The 18,548-nt window shown below is 28.1% G+C and overlaps 1 protein-coding gene across 5 annotated transcripts in view; it reads left to right on the top strand.

Moving 5' to 3' along the window:
• The window catches only part of LOC107437455 (nephrin), a 421,258-nt gene that overhangs the window by 232,257 nt on the left and 170,453 nt on the right, over positions 1–18,548 (top strand). The gene's annotated exons all lie outside the window — the stretch shown is intronic.

The raw sequence follows: 18,548 nt of genomic DNA, 5'->3' as shown, positions 1-18,548 counted from the left end.
GGCATTGTGTATATACACAACGTCAATAGGCTAAGCTATCCGGTGTCTTCAGCAAACTAAGAACAAGTATGTTAAGTTTAATGTATGTGTATATAATGTTTAGTATAATGATTTTTTTAGTTTCCTGTATTTGTAAAGATCATTACAGAGTCGATAATCTTATTTACTCCATAAATCAATTACGAAACACAAATTTTAAATTTACAGGCCCGTTTACTACAATGGTATTCAAAAGTAATTTAATATCCTAAGAGTATTCTAAGTCTAATTTGAGATTGAATGGTCCAAGAGACAAATGAGTAGAAAATGAGCTCTAAACGGTTCTTCATTAAGTGACGCATTAAGATTAACACAAATAATAAGCATCAAAAACGAAAACCTGAGAAGTATGTTTTATCTCAGAATACTCGTGAGCCGCAGTTTCATATTGAAAAGTGTCATCAAAAAATTACAGGAATAGATTCTAGATAAGAATATGTTCATCATATTCTATTGCGGTATTTATTGGTGATATTATTATGATACATAATAATCTATTAGTGGTAATCTATTAATGGGTAGTAGTAATCAAATAGAAGCATCCATTTCCTGCGCTGGAAATTAAATTCCTGAACATTGAAATGAAGAGTAAAATCTAGTCATGGATTTTCAACTAAATACGATTACAACATTCTTCACTGAGAAAAGAACTTTTGGCCAAGTTTTATATTTAAACTGTATATCGTATTTGTGTTTGATTTTATGTAGATTTACGTGTGTTATTGATTCAAATCTGTTGTTGTTCAAATATATTATATCTATCCGTTTTTATTCATTTTTTATATTACTCTCAGACAGCAGATTGAAATTTTTTGAAATTTAGTGCTTTATAAATTTTTGTTTAGGGAAAACATCATTGTAGGAAATATCAAGAAATTGATCTTCAATTAAAGAGAAATCATCATTGTAGGAAATAGCAGAAAATTACATTAAATCCATATCAAATTATTAACCTGATTAATTAGGTTCTCTTGATTAATAAATGATAAATTAGAAAGCTTTAATCATTTGTAATTTCTGAAAACAAAAGGAAATATGAAGCTAGAAATTTCCTTCGATTAATAATAATTAATCCTAATTATACTAAGTAACAGTATGAAAAATATTATTGTATACAATGCCTAAGCTAGGGGCGAAAGGTTTAAACACTTAATATTTTTTAATCTGATTTCTGACATTTGTATACAATTTTAGATTTACAACTTTTTCAATAACATATATACACTTATATTATAAATGAAAATCAACATTATGTTTTTAAAATTTAAAAGATTTATTAATCTTTGCTTATTTCACAATAGCCAATGAATTGTCAATGTATTATAATGTAAAAATAAAATTGAAAGAGACTTATAATGAGAAATAGAACAAGTAAATAATGAAGAAAATACCTGTAAACATGATGCAATTTTCAGAAAATTTAAATGCATAAAAACGTTTTAATAACTTATTTTTAAACATTTTTTTTCTTCTTCTTTGGAGCTTTATTGTTAAAAAAATATAAAACAAATAAAAAAATAGGGAAACAAATTAAATGAAAAAAATTGAAAGAAAAATATTAAAAGAAAAAAATTCCTCTTGCTGTATAAAAGAAACGTGAAAATACACAATTAATAATTGTCCTAAGCCAATAAACTTTTGATCTGAATAATATTCTAATTGCTTTTGGGAAAACACTGTTTCTACAAAATTAATTATTTTTCCTTCTGTTGGCTTTTTGTCTTAAATTAATTACCTATACTTCTAACATTTCTTGTTATTCTTTTTAAAGATCGAAATCTAATTATAAATATTAAATTAAAATTCTCATAATAATTCTAATTTGGTTAAGAAATCGAATTTATGCATGTTCTCTAAGCTTTCTTTAGATAATTTAGGTTTGATATTTATTTACTCAAAATTCCGCTGAAGCTCTTTAACGTGAATGGTTTATTCTAAGATAAAATGAAGTATCGTTTTTAATAAATATATGTATCAAAATCATATGATTCCTAATGTTCATGTCTCGTTGTCTTATATTTGCGGGTAAAACTTTAAAATATATTTTAATATTTCTCATGAATAAATAAAATGCAAAAGCCAATTATAAAACCAATCTATTTGAACATCACTGTTGAAGCAAAACAAGATTTTAATGGATATTTTTTGTTTTTGTTTTGAGATAGTAGGATATTTTTTTATGTATTTAGGTAATTTGGAAGCATGGCGTATCCAAAAATACGTTTGGTGAATTGATATTTTTTGCTTTGAATTTGAACTTGAATCCTCTGTGAGAGTTGGAAAACACTTTTATGTATTACAAAAAAATTTGAGAAATAAATAAAAAAATTTCTTTTTTCAATAATTATATAAAACATAGAATACAAATTCTCTGTATTTAATTTCATAAATCCAATAAAGTTTTGTAATTTATTAAGAAGGATAATTTTAAAATAAATTAAACTCAAGACATCATTTAAAAATCAATTTTAAAATCTAACTTATTAACTTATCTTGCTTATGCACTTATTATGCACTTATTTTTCTAGATATAAATAAGAAAACTCGCAAAGATCACAACTTTTTCAAAACCTTTTTTTTTACTTTTATATTATTGTAGTTCTATATATTCCGTGATATAACTTTTTTTCAGAAATAAATTCTTCGTGAATGAATTGTTCCAATGTTCTAATCCCACAACGATTTATATCTGGACTATATCGATCCTTAAATACATGCACTAATCCGCTTGAGAAACTAAAATAGCCCTTAGATGCATTTATTTTTGTCTCCCGTATGTGTGTTATTTATTTGCTTTTCTCCTCTATTTACTTAAAAGGCTACTAAATCCTAAAAAAAGAAAGTAATTTTGCGTAATTCTGCACATATTGTATAAAACACCAATTTAGGTATATTTAACACAAATAAAAAAACCAGTATGCTATGATAAATTTTAGCCTTTTAAAAAGGAGAAAAACAAGCAGTTAGCATGAAAATGCTAACTGCTTCACATAATTCTGTTAATTAAAGTATTTTAATAACGAAATATAAAATAAGAGATGTTTAGTAAATTATTTTTAGAGTTGAGTGAAATAAATATGTGCATTAAAATTTTTTGCTTACCTTTTGCTCTCTTTCCAAAATATTTGCAAAATATGCCATTTACCTGAGACATAATTAAAATTGGATAGGTATTCTATATAACAGCATATGAAACATTGCTTTGAAAAAAATACAATTGTTACTTTTAATTTTTCTCGTTGTAATGTATTATGTTCTTTATGTTTATTTATAAGTAAGCGAAAAATTATTGTTTGCTGAGATAAATATTTATAAATGCCTGACATAAGACAAAAACAAAACATATAGGATTATTTTCGTAATAAAAAAGAACTTTTGAATTACTTTTAACATTAAAATTTAATGCTCAAAAAATAAAGATCACATACCTACAGAATAAAGTTTATATTTGTTAATTTAGTTATAAACATGCTACATCTTTAGCGATTGTAAATTATTGCCTGAAAGTTTTGAGGAAAATGCAAAATAGGAAAATTGCCTATTTGACGCAAACAAAGCAACTTTAAAGTAATTTTGGAAATATTAAATCCAAAACCCTATTCACTTTCACAAACAGTTTCGTTTCGTATTATTGACATTTCGTTTAATTTTCATGTTTAACAAGGACACTGGCTAAATATAGACAAAACTTAACAACAATCAATAACTTTCAAAACATCGCAAATTTTAAAAAAATTCTAAAAAAAATATACGTTACAGAAGAGCTTCTAAAGAAATCTTTTAAATGTGATCAACCAGTATTGAATAACTCGTCTAACTTAAATTGTGCCTCCACAATCTTTTACAATTTATTTTATCTCAAATATGACGCTGAATCCAATTTGTTCCGAAATCGAAGCAATTTCATGTGTGTGAAATAAATCATTTAATTTAAGTCTTAAAGAGAAATTTGCATTTCAGAAAATGTGAAAAATGTAGAACAAAAATTAATTTCCAAAAATTGCATTTTTTAGCTATTGTTAGTTCACATTATACGCCTTATTTTTATATAATATTAAAGTTTTAAAGTATATATCGTAATCGAATTTCCAACAAATAATTAGGCTTATTTTCAAAAAGTTATATTTTTTTAAGTAATTAAAGCAATTAAAACGTTTCCCAGTGGGAAGGTTCGAGTGTAATTTGCTAGCTGCAACAAAACAATAAGGTTTACTAAAAATGCCACATTTAGCTGAAAGGAACAAAAACATCCGTTCGTTCTATTTAGAAAATTCAAAAAAAAGGGGTCTATCTTGGTCATGTTTAAAAATGATAAAAATTTCAAAATTTCTTTTTTAATTTATTTTATTATTCTTTTATATTGAACTAATAAATTTATCAGTTTTGCAATATTCCATAATTAATGAGGTTAATTTTCATTAAAAAAATCTGTTCCTTGAGATGAAATATAAAAATAAAAATGTTTTAAAAAATTTCATAATATCAAATTACGATTCAGAAGTTTATTTCTTTTCCATAATAATCTAATCAGATCATTATGAAATTTCTTTTAATAAAATTGCAGCTTTATTTCATAGATTAATTTTAACAAGTATCGGTAGATGGCACTTGTTGTTCAATAACTCTATTAGATTATAAGCAATAATTTAACTACATTTATTATTTTATATTTGATTTAAGAGATATAATTAACATTTCTATTCCAATAAAATAAAAAAATAAATAAATCGATTGATACCAATTTAAAATAAATTATTTCAACTTTATTCATTGTACATTAAAGAGCACATAATAATTATGCAAAGATTATAACCCAATTCTGAAAGTTATCCAGAATTCTTTTAAATATTCTATGACGGTGAATATTTCGTGTTTGCGTTTTAAAGTGGCAAGGTCAGATTTTTAAACACATAAGCATTAAAAAGTTAAGGTAAATATTTTTGCAGTGTGTTTAAATAAATAAATTTATTTCTAAAAAAAGCCCAATGTAAACAAAACATATGATGTATATATATTATCCGAATTTAAACTTTAAAAGAATTTAAAAAAATTTAAAGACTGGTAAAAATAAGTTGGAACAGATTCAGAAAAAGAGATTTTCTTTTTTTACTGAGTTAAGAAGTCGAGTTCTCATCGCATAGTTTTATATAAAAACTTTAAACTCCAAAATTCAACTTTTAGGAATCTGGAAAACTAATTTCCTTACATGAAATCAATTTATCTATAACGCTCTACCTGCTTGTTTAAACCTGTAAATGTGCGTAATACGCAAGTGAGCACTCAGTTAAGCACTACAATTGAAGGTAAATATATTTAGTAATAATATCTAATCACTATTGCATGTTTAAAGTAACTAAAATTGCATTGCAAAATTATTACATGCCAACAAATTCTTTTTGGGCACGGTTGATTTAAATGAATATTTACTAATCAAAAGACTGTATCGGTGATTACTGAAGCTCTATTTATAAAAATATTTTTTTTTGCAGTTAAAACATAAGCTTTGCCTTGTAAAAAGGAAATGATCATTACAATTCCCCAATCTCTAGAACAAAGTAATAACTTCACTTTAACCGTGTAGAATTCCTGACAAAAGTCATTAGTATAACTGGGTGTTACCTTATTCCCCAACACTAATAATAAGTATTAAAATCGGTTACTATGCACAAAAATGAATAGGTAATAAAGTGAGATATCCGGTGTTAGACTTTTGGCGTCTCAATTGATCTCTTTAGCTTCGTAAAAGCCATCACGAAATCCGAAGCTAAATGTTTAAAAAGAAAGCCAATGTTGCCAACAAGTAAATGATGCGTGTCTAATAATTTGGCAAAGGACGCCAAATCCTTTCTCCAGGACACATTTTTTATTTGATCCATTTATTTTTCGGAGCACTTCACTCACTATTGGAAAAGACGAGATTAAGCTAAATGATTACATCTTCTTTAAGATAGCAGTAATTACCTACAATGCAATGGATAACCATTAAAAGAAAAGGATAATTCATCACTGCAGAAAAATTGGTGATATTGTTTTTTAGGATGATTTTTTTCTCATTAATACCAACTAAAATGGAACTCACATAATGTTTTCCCTAGAGAGATTTGTGATTGTTTTGCCAAATAATAATAAAAAATAGCACCTGAATTATTTTATTTATATATCTAGCAAAATATTCATGTTTAAAAAACACCTTTGTTTATTCTTTCTTCATTGAAAATGATATTGAAATCGACATTTTTATTTGTTGAACTAAAAAAAAAGAACTTGGGACATTAGAGTGAAAAGTCACAATTTTGCTAATCAACATCATATTCTTATGAATCTTAAAATTATAAAACCCCCAAAATGATGCTTTCAAAATGCCAACCAGCCAGCAAACTAGCCTTGCATAATAAAGGTTCTTGGTTCGAATCCCGGGAAATTCATGAATGTTCTTTCATTCTCTGTACTATATGTCCTTACTATGGGGGCAACGTTGGCCCACCTAATAAGGTGCCCCTGAAAGAGTAGCCAACAAATCTGCCTTTCAGATTTCTGTATGACGAAATGTCATTGTCTAGGTGGGAATTGGATAAAAATGTTTTCAAAATGTCCACTGTTAGTTACAATTGAACATCATGCATAGCGAACAAAACTGAAATGCATTATAACGCAAATAGTAAAAACGAAACGCTAATTGTTGGACATCTTTTTTTTTAACTAAACTCAGTAAAGCGTCGAAGGAAAACAAAGCTCTAACTAATAAATTTTCTGCGAGATATTTTTCTTTCTTTTAACCTTAGTTGTTTTCTTGCTTTAAACTTTTCTTTTCAGTAATATTATATCTCTCTGACAAATTTATCTTTTTAATAACATTTCTTTTTAAAAAAAAATTAATTTAAAGTGTCAGTATCTTTTTAGGCACCCTGTGAAAAGATAAGATAAAAGTGGCTTGTTATGTAAGAAATTTAATTTTAAATTAGAAATTTAATTTGATTTAGGGTTCAAGAATTTTGGGACAATATCTGTTATCCGTAAACATACTTTTGAGTTTTTATTTAATTCCTTCTTCAAATTTCTAAAGCTAATTTAGGGTTTTAATATAAGCGATTTTAATGTATGCATTTCTTTAAAACTGGAAAAAAAAAGCTTAAAGCTAAAATGTCTTGCACTATAAATTAAAAAAACATAAAAAAAAGATGGGATGTGCAGTGCTCAGAAAAAGAAATAAAACTGAACACTCTCAATTACTTTTGATTTAATTATCAGTTTTTAACATACTAGGATTAAATCTTAATTGTTGAAGGGAGTAACCTCAAATAAGCTAATTAATTAGTGTAGACAGTATTTTAAGTTATGAAATCTGGCTCAAACGTACTACTTTTAACGTACCTAGGCGCGAAATATGTATTTTTTGATAGATTTTAACCCGAGGTTGGAAGGAAATGCAATCCCGCAGTGTTTTTGTCTTTACGGGATTTACTAATCCTGCGGGATTCCCCAATCCAGTGGGATTTACAGGTCCTAGTTAAACAATCCAGACTTAAAATTAATTTAATAAGTTACTCATGACAACAGATAGTGATGTGAAAGAACAAAGAAATTGTAAACAATATGACATTCACTTTTTTGTAGTGACAATACCAAGATAATTTGGAAACTTACGGACCTAAAAACGGGCTGCAACTGCAACTATTTTTTTAATGTTAAAAATTTGAAGGTAAAGCAATATAATCAATTCAAGGAGTCTTCTCCTAGTCGGTACCTATTTTTATCAGTGAATAAAACACTCGAGGAAAGGACTGTTTTCTGGCTATTGATAGTTCACTGTCTGTTGGTCAAATATCTATAGAATGATTCGTATCGTGTATATCATGTGAAGTTTGTGATCCATCTTCTTTTATGAGTTTCATTGCGGTTTAAATGTTTGCATCAATTTCTTTATCATCCTAATTTTGTTGTTGTTGTTTTTTTTTGTACAGAACATCGAAACATACTGTTTTGCATTAATGTCCTTGCTTTCATTCCCATCCTCAACCTCTAATACATTTACGAAGCATTTTTTTTTGTCTCGTCCTCTACTAGCTGATAGATTTCTTTTAATATTCTCCACTTCCTTGCACTAAAGAGATTATTTAAAATCTACTATTGGAATTTATTCCCAGACCATCGTATTTTTTGTGGTAATGCGGGGACTGCAGAAGACTGCGCGTAAGTGGTGAATGACTCTCATTTAAATCTGTCTTCTTACTATCAATTTCGCTTCACAGTAAATTTATATCTCATCAGCTGTTAACGAATTGGAATTGTTGTCGCGGTGGCAAGCGACTTCAAAAGTCATTTTAACTGGTTGAAAATTACTTACAAACACTTCAACTTTGTCAATTTTTTTTTCAGAAACAGTAACCCCATACAAAAAGTAAGGTGTTATTGAGGTTGACGAATGCAAAAAATGCACCTGATTTAGAAAATAATTTTATGTTTTGTACCAAAAATAACTTCATTAATAAACCCTAATTTCAACGTCCTTGTCACCTCGTAAAATGAACCTCATATGTTACTCAGAAATAATTTTAGTTTAGATTGGTGAAATCATTCACACTTCAAATAAAGTATTTGCTTGGAGTTACGAAAAATAATATGTACACCTCAAAAAACCTCACTAAGCTAGTTGCTCTAAAGTAGACTTCCATCAACCTCAAAACACCCTCAATAGGGAATAAATACAACTTATTACACCTTGAGAGGTCGATCTCTTTAGGTTCATTTTTGAAATTCTCATCACCTCAAATCAACCTTGACACTTCAAATCAATATCAAACAAACCTGAAAAATATCTTAACTTTCTATAAGGGACTACTTACCCGATATCGATCAAGACTTTTTGTTTGTAGTATTTCAATTTAAAGAATAGTTCCAGTTTATCTAAAGGAGTCGTTCACCTTCTCTCATAATATAAAATCAACCACAGTCCATTTTTAAACTCCCCTCCTATGTGATGCTGCAAAGCTCCTTTTTAAGCTGTTATTTCTTACAATCTTCTGAATACTTTACAAAAGGTTCGCTAATCAGTATTTAGAAATACTCAATATTTTCTCGAGGCTGCCCGCTTTTCATCATCGATGTCTCAGAAGATAAGAATAATATGTGAAGGGGAGAGAAGGAAAAATCACATGATCCAAACATCGGCATTTAAAAGGATGATATTTTTTTTTTTAATTTCTGAATTTAGATCCTGCAGAATTGAAGTCCTACTCCCGTGGGACTAGTCCCGCAATCATCAGTGTGTGATCTCGTGGGATCGGGATTGCTCTTCTAATGAGAGGTAGCCGCAATTAGGGAAAATCGGTCCCAATAGTTCGGTCGGAATAAAGTGGCTAAGCTTGGAAACCATAAAAAGTTATTTTTATTTTTTGTGTATTTTGCCATATCTCCAGAACTTTCAAGCAAATCGCAAAAAGTCTTAAACACAAATATAAAATTCGTTTATTCAAGGATAATTCCATCCAAAAAAAAAAAAAACTTTTAGCAAACATTTTTTTTAAAATTATATTTAATAATAGTCGAAAAAGTTTCGAGTTATAAGGTATACAAATTTTACGTCACTTTACAAAAGGCATTTTTTATGCCAAAATACAAAATTCAATGGCAAAATACAAAATTCGCATATTTAAAATTCATACTTTGAATCGTAATATGGGCAAGACTTGACCAAAAGTTATTTACGTTGATCGATGTTTTTGCGCACTGTACGTTTGAAAATTAAAACTAAAAACAAATAAATTTTTTTCAAAAAAACATTTACTCCGGAATATAATTTTTTAAGTATCGAAAAAAAATTTAAATAAGAGAAATGAGAAATGAATACATAAGCTTAATTATTTTAGTTTAAAACGATTAACCAAACACATGTTCAGTCAAATCACGCTTAATTAGCCCTAAATTTTCTTTTTCCAGAATTCTTCTAGCAATATGCTTTAGCAGTTTTCCTTCAGTAAATCAGGTTCATTAATTGAGGTTCTCGATTTCCACCCACTGGAAAGTTTCCCTAAATGTTGGTTAATTATCCCAAATTAGGGATAAACTTCCAACTAAGCTTTACTTTTCTCTGGTACATCTGGCAGATTTCCCTACAGAATACCGAGAAACCATTCTTACGCCTACTATTTTTTCTCCCACCGAAATAACAGTAAGAATCGGATTTTGCTGTTTTCCCTCAGACCATTTATTCTGATTGAATATATCCAAGACCACCAGCATCCCCGAAGACTCTGTATTTAGCGCAGAACGGAAACTTTAACCACGTAAAGCAACTATTTATTCTGCGAGAGAAATGGAAGCTTTATTTAAGCTGCATGCATGTATATTCAGTGGTTCGAAGGAACAGTTAACCGAGAAGTGTTTTAAAGATTGCGTAACTGATAAAGAGACAGTAGCTTCTAACGCTTACAATGGCTTACATAAACAGTAAAATGTGTTTTACGATCTACTGTTTTTAAACAAAACCCAGTGAAATATTATCTTTGATAAAGGGTACTTTAAATACAACGCATGTATTTCTCCCGAAATGACTTTAGCTGCAGCGGTATGTAATTGTAAGTAAATATTGAAGTAATCAGCATTCTATTAATCTAAATGCAAATAATAAATTCCAGCAACACTATTAGAAAACTCTTTGAAAAAATAATTGAGAAACAATTAATTTAATCGGTAAAAGAATTTGTTTCAACCAGCCACAGCTGCAATTCGAACCTGGGACACCTCATTTGGAGGTGCGGCTCGGGGAAACCACACAGAAGAACCTTATTTTTCTTGCATTCTTTCAATACAGGAAGAATTTCAACTCTCCTCATTTGTTGGAGGAATAGAGTTTTCTGTGCGATTAAGTCTGTTTTGCTATAAAAAAAAACTGAAAACATGTGAAAATGAAACATGAAATATGTGATTACTTTTAAACAATCGATTCAATGACGCTTGTTTGCTATTAATTGCTTCACTGTGTATACTCTTTTTAGAACTGTAACTACTTAATTGACTTTTGTTAAACAGAATTAATTTAATTATACTTTTTAGACTTAAACTGATAGTTTGTTTTGATTGTACTTCTTATTTTATTTTCTTAATGTTCAATTCTATTAATTTTGCTTTGCCATATTAAGTTTGGGCTAATACACTTTTGGTAATTTATGAAATTGCTGCACTTTCTGAAACGTTGTTTTGTGTGATGTTGTTACTATAAAGATATGAAAATACTCTTGAGAAGTATACTGTCGTAAAATGATCTTTTGCTTAGAGACTGAGTTAGGCTGTTGCACCATAGCTTATATAGTATAATTTAGATATTGATTTAGTTTGACAATATAGTTTCATTACTCGTTTGTTATGCTTCACAAAATAATCTGGGATATGTAGATATTGGAATGTATGTTTTGGTTTTAGCTAAAACACACATTATTTCTTGAAATATTTAATTGAATAATAATGAAATGCCTAATATTTTTATAGTAATATGGATGCCTAATAATCTTATAGTAATAAAAGTTTGGTGAACACCTTATAGAGTCGCACAGCTCCTTGTAACTGGGTACATACTTTAACCAAGAAGGCTAATCAGTCTCTCTCATGATTGGCTGATATCACAATATTCCTTCCGTTACTTCACGAGAAGTTTCCAATCACTCCACAATTGGTGATCCTAGATTATTGGAATAAAAATTTTCATTCACGCATAACATAAAAAAGTTTAACGTTACGATAAATGGCTCTACGAAATAAACTAATTAAACTGAATTCCACAGTTCTTTTTCAAATACGAATCAACCACTATCTAACACCAATGCCCATTACTTAAGTAGAACCCTAGCAGAAACTAACTCCAATATCGAGTTAAATTGCAATTTTAAAATTTTTTAAACCATGTTTGTTGTAAATGGTGGCAAAACCATACCGCTTTGTATCTGTGGTTTTTCAACTATGTCAGTTGTAAATGGTTTAAAAAGCAGTAATGGAAAAGAAATGTTCGTAACGTGTACTTTACGGTTAATTGCATGTACAGACCGCTTCCTTTTGTTTAACTGTAATTTTAGAATGAAAATTCTAACGTTGTACATTGTACAGTGTAAAAGAAAAACATAGACATTAATCCAGAATTGAATCTAAAAAAATTTTATTTTAAATCTTATGTATCAAAATGGTTAGATGAAATATTTGTCTGATCAATATATTGTTACCTCTGCTGCAGTATTTTTTTTTCTTTTTGAAAATACTAGATACGAAAAACAATTGCAATAAATTAATTTTATATCGTCATTCTTGTTAAGTTGTTTACGCAATGAATATACAAATTTCTGCCTTCGAAATTCACTGAATGTGCTTCATTACTAGCACAACATATCAAAGTACAAAGCGTGAAAGCAAATAAAGCATGATTATTTGAGTAAGCATTGAAATATTACTGACAAATAAAAGAAATTTGTTTACACTTTTATATTACATCCTCTTTAAGCCAGTCATTAATAATTATCAAAATAAGTCCATGCTATATTGTTAAAATCACGCCTGACTCGTTTGAATGAATATTTGTTTCATCAAGCGAGAAAATTAGTTTTGCACACTGGTTGGATTTACAAAAACTTTAAATTCAGCATCATGCAATCTAGAAATTCAAGTATTGAAGGGATACATGCTGTTATTGAACAATTTAAATTGCATAAACTGTATATCTGTTTCTTTATGAATAATGGATTTTAAAATTTATGATAAATTAAATGCATTTACGAAGTATTTGTTCTGTATGAATCCAGAGCTTGTTGATTTTTGACTTATGATAAAAAGTACGTATTTGAAAGACAGTTCAGAATCGGTTTAGCGCCTTTAACTTGCTTAGACATTAGATACTGCGCAGGTGGGATACACAGATCCTTTACTATTCTGACTGATAATCGATTGACTAGTTTATCTGGGTTCGTTAAGGTAGTTTTTCTTTTTTTTTTTCAAAATCTTCGTCTTCAAAGGGATGTTTATCTTACATAAAATAACACTTTTTGCGAATAATGAGATATTTTAACAATTGCTGTTATTCATTGATAGGGTGAGCTTATTTCAACTCCATCTATTAGATTTAATACTAATTTGAAAATGTATTTGAGTGTTCTAATGAAATTTCACAATTATTTAAAAATTAAAAGCATTTGGCAAATAATTTTTAATATTTTACAGCTGCATTGCATACATAGGATCGTGAAAATCAAAAATTGAAAATTATTCATTGATTTTAATAATTTTCATTAAGGGAAAAATTTCACTAATTTAAGATTTTTTATGTCAAAAAGCTAACTCAGTTCTTTTTTTTGATTTTGTCACGAGTCCTCTTTTTAATTCGATAATATACATGGTTTAAAACGAAAGCTTGGTTTAGAATTTAAAACTCTCAAGCTGTGGCTATTTTATTTTATTTTCCTTAGCGAAAGTGCTTCTTAGACTAACATTAATCACAATTCACAGTGATTTAAAAATTAAAAGCATTTGGCAATTAATTTTTAATATTTCAAAGGTTATTTTACAGCTGCATTGCATACATAGGATCGTGAAAATCAAAAATTGAAAATTGTTCATTGATTTTAATAATTTTCATTAAGACAAAAATTTCACTAAATTAAGATTTCTTATATATAAAAAAACTTAATTTTGTTTTTTGTTTCATCCTGAGTCCTCTTTTCGGTTTGATAATATACATGGTTTAAAACGAAAGCTTGGTTCAGAATTTAAAACTCTCAAGCTGTGGCTATTTTATTTTATTTTCCTCAGCGAAAGTGCTTCTTAGACTAACATTAATCACAATTCACAGTGATTTAAAAATTAAAAGCATTTGGCAATTAATTTTTAATATTTCAAAGGTCATTTTACAGCTGCAATGCATATATAGGATCGTGAAAATCAAAAATTGAAAATTATTCATTGATTTTAATAACTTTCATTAAGAGAAAAACTTCACCAAATTACGATTTTTTATACAAAAAAAAACTTAATTTTGTTTTTTGTTTCATCCTGAGTCCTCTTTTCGGTTTGATAATATGCATGGTTTAAAACGAAAGATTAGTTTAGAATTTAAGACTCTCAAGCTGTGGCTATTTTATTTTCTTTAGCGAAAGTGCTTCTGAGACTAACTTTAATCCTTACAAGCCTTTTCTGTAAGGTTTTGGAAATTCTGGAGCATAAATACTTCATGTAGTCACAAATAATATATGAGTAATCCTATCCAGTTAAATAGCTATTAGATGTTTTTGGAAGAAGCTTATACAGAGACTTTTCTGCCAGTTGAGGGACATGAAAGTTGATATTTAATTGTAATAAACTAAGCGAACTCCAAGCATTTAAGTAGACTAGTGGGTCCATTTAGTGAAAAGAACATAATTTTAAAAGGACAAACTTTTTGTCGAAGCACACTAGGAGGAAACCTGGTTGGTGATGAAGATAATCACCAATAAACAAAAACAAGAAAAACTGAGTTGACTAATAGGGAAGAAAGAACAAGCTTGGGCAGGATAATCAAACTAGAGTAGAGATATAATAGGTTGGGTAGAGTAATAAATCTTACTAGTTACAAGATTTATAATTAATCGAAAATGTTTTCCAAACGTTTGGAAAAAATACTTGGGGGGACTATACTATTTTGAAAGGAAATATTATTAACTAATTATTTTAAATTTTCAAAATATGAATTACTTTACAGAAATCCAAGTCAATGGTGGTCAAATAAAAATCAGTCAGAAATTATTTATTATTCAAAGCAAAATTTTTGTAATTTATATAATAACCTTTTTAATTAGCACTTAATTATCAGTCACTTAATCACATTTCTGAGATCAGTAGGACGAATCTTGCTCAGAGTGTGTCAAATCAAATTAAAACGAAACATGAGACTCAGATTTTATACTCTTGAGAAATAATAAATAAAACAAAGTTGTCTATGATTTAAAAAAAATAATAAATTGATGACAAGACTTATACACTATCAAGGGATTTCAACTTAAGTTTTTTACTGTGCTTGAAAAAAAAACTAGCCGCAAGTTATGAAACGGAGATTAAGACTTCTATGCTTCGCCTATTTCACAATTTTCGAGAATTTTCCCTAGATAACCACACAATGAAAGAAATAAAAGATTTATCTACAGGAAATCTGTAGTATTATTCATCAAAAAATGGCCTACTAAGCAAATTGCAAATGCATTTTATCATTATATTGCCTTAAATCTTGGATTATTCAGCACTTGCTACTTTTTGAAGAATTCCATTAATGCACAACTGTAACTTAGTTAATCATTTATTTCTCAGAATATTTACTTTTACGGATTAGAAATATATCTTTTAAATGAAAGATTTTTATTTAAAATAAACCTTTTTGAAAAGTTTTCTACCTAAGCAAAATTTAAAGGCTTTATGAAATCCTTAGAGCATACAAATATTTTTAAAAAATATTAATCCAAAAGATACTTAAAAAGTAATATCGCGAAAAATAAATCTTCACTAAGCCCATTTTCGAAAGAAACCACAAAAACTCAAAACACGCATCTTTAATATATTTAGTGACAAATCGAAAGTAAGTCCGGTTAATTCAACATCAAACGTGCGCTTCTTCAAATCTGAGCTATCTTTTCCAGCAAAGGAAGAAAAAAAAAAGTTGAAAAAAAATTAAGGTAGCTCGGAGAAGAGGATGGAATGAAAATGAGGACGTAAAATCGAACTTTCCATTCCATTAATTTTCAAACTTTTACGAGCGTAATTCGTCAAAGATTGCGCAAAACAGCAAAGAAACCCTCCCTTTCTTTGGGAATAGTTTCTTTTTTATTCTTTTTCGGGAAACGAAAAAAAGGTAGAAAAAGTTTCTTCTTGGCAGTAATAAGTTGAGGATTTTAAAGTGCTTCCCTTGCTGTACAAAGAGAAAAGGGCTATTCGTTTACCACCCTCCCCTTTGTTTTGGTCATATAAAGGGACGGTGAGCAAATATTTATAACGTTCATTTTCTTTTTCTTCGTTCCCCCTAATTGGAAGGTATGTCAAAAGACGGATAGCCAAATTCCTTTTTGTCTAGCAATTTAACAGAGTAATGCAAGCATTTATCTGTTGGATTTTTTTGAACGTGATTTATAGGTCTTTCAAAAGGTTTAAAAATTTAATTGAATGCTTATTTTGTGTTCGCTGACTAACGAAAATTTTGATGAGTTATTTAAATACTGAAAAGGAGGAATTGTTTTAAAAATGTCATCAAGTTTATCGTAAGAAAATGTACGATTTTTTGGCAGTTCTTGTTTCTTCTTTTTTTTTTCACTACTCAAATTTAGAAATTTCTCCTGTCAGTTTTCCGATTTCATGTAAAGATTCCAGGTATTCTGTTGTTATACAACGAAATTTTTCCCTCTTATCATTTTCTTTATCTAAGACAAAAATCGATAAATAAAAATAAATAAAAGTTTTGGACAAGTTGAAAAAGAGCTAATGTTTAGGTTTGTTATTTTCTTTTACGTTTCATTCTCAAATTGGGAATGTATGTCAGAAAATTTAACATCAAATTTGATTTGATTAAGCTTCTCGAATAGAGGAATCTTTGACAGATTTTAAATTGTTTACATGAATAATTTAAAGCAATTCTGATATATATATATTTCAAATAATTTGAAAATAATTTATTAGTAATGGAAATTTCAAATAAAAAACTTCTATTCCTGTATCAGAATAAAAGTTCCGAAGCACAAATGTTCCAAGCCCTAGTGCAAATTCTGATTAAGTGTGAAATCATCATTTAAACTTGCTGAATATGAAAAAAAATATTATGATTGCTGTTTTCTCTTACGTTTCCTTCAGAAAATGGCATTGCATGTCAGAGAATTTAAAATGCATTAAATTGATTACGTTTTCCGAAGGAAATAATCCTTTAGAATTTTTTTAAAATCTTTTAATTGAGTAATTTAAAACAATTATGATAGAAATATATTAAATAATTGTTTTGGAATTAGAAATTTTTATCAGAAGATATAGAATATTTCTATTTCATCAGTATATAGAATATATATTACTTACTCGAGTAAGTAAGGGCTATTTATGTATAAGAATAAAGGTTTTGAATCTAAACATAAGCATATCAAGTTCTAGTACAAATATTGGCTAAGTGAGAAATCATCATAGCATGAGAAAGGCTAAGTGAAAAAATTCAATAGCAGTTGAAATTTTCGAAAAAGTGTAAATATTATGTTTATAATTTTCTTGCATACTTCATTCTGAAATTGGTAATGCTTGTCAAAGAATTTCAAATAGAATTTGATAAACACTTTTCGAAAGGAATAATTCTCGGAATTTTCTTTTGAAATCTTTTTCCGTGAACAATTTTGAAGGATTTCAATTAATATATTTCAAATAATTTTAAAATAATTTTATCAGAAATAGTAATATCGAGTAAGGGAGTTCTAGTTATGTAGCAGAATAAAAGTTCTGATTCTAAGTATAAATGCTACCTATTCTACTATTAATACTGGTTTACTAAGAGCGAAATCATAAATTAATTTTATCTAGCATTTGAAATTGTGCGAATTGTAAAAATGATTGGAATGATTTGGAGTCATTTAGTTGAATCTGAATTAGGCACAACGTATTTTGAACTAATTAATGACACATTAGAAGCGCGTAAGACATCATGCCATATATAACCCGGTAAATAGAGAGTCCAAAAGAGTAGCAAGAGTGAACACATGGGGTATCTCAACTGGCAAAACTTAAATTATATACCACAAGTATTATTAAATGAAAACTTGCTCTGTAGGTCAAGGTCAAATGAATAGCCGGATACTAAATGCAATAGGAAATTTTAGTTTTATAATTACACTTATTTTTAAAACTTGGGTTCTGAACCCCTCGCACCTTCTATAGTGTTTACTATTTTATTGTTAAAATATTAAAAGTTATAAAACGTGTAAGCTTATTTTTGAAGAAAAAAACTGTCTTATTTATTAAAACAATTAAAAATTAATACATTTAATGTAGTAATTTAAAAATAAAAAATTTACTGCTTGAAATTATATAATTTTCGGTTGTTGTTGCACGACATCAAGATGAAAACTTATAGAAATGGTCTTGTCTACAATTCATTTGGAAAATTTCAACAAAGAATCATATAAACTAAATATAATCAAGACACTGTTCTAAAACGTTAATGTGAAAATCATTATAACTTCACTACTTATAAGAAGAAAAAAAGGAAAAGAAAATGCTACGCATTTTAAAAATCGCACAAATCTGTGATTAAACTGTTAATCCTTAAATAAAACATCAAATTCTAATGCATTGGATTCGCATGAATTTCTTGAGTCAATGGCAGAGGTTCTCAAACAAAATGAGAAAAGAGTGGATTATAAAAAACACTTTTTCTCCTTAATATTATGTACTACTTATCATATGATACTAAGAAGAAACACTATTAGTATTATATTGCTTACTTAGTATTATATATTTCACTTATATTTTGAAGTGAATACGAACTA

The sequence above is a fragment of the Parasteatoda tepidariorum genome, chromosome 2, assembly GCF_043381705.1.
Source record: "Parasteatoda tepidariorum isolate YZ-2023 chromosome 2, CAS_Ptep_4.0, whole genome shotgun sequence".
Classification (NCBI taxonomy): domain Eukaryota; kingdom Metazoa; phylum Arthropoda; class Arachnida; order Araneae; family Theridiidae; genus Parasteatoda; species Parasteatoda tepidariorum.
This window is presented reverse-complemented; position numbering and strand designations above follow the sequence as displayed.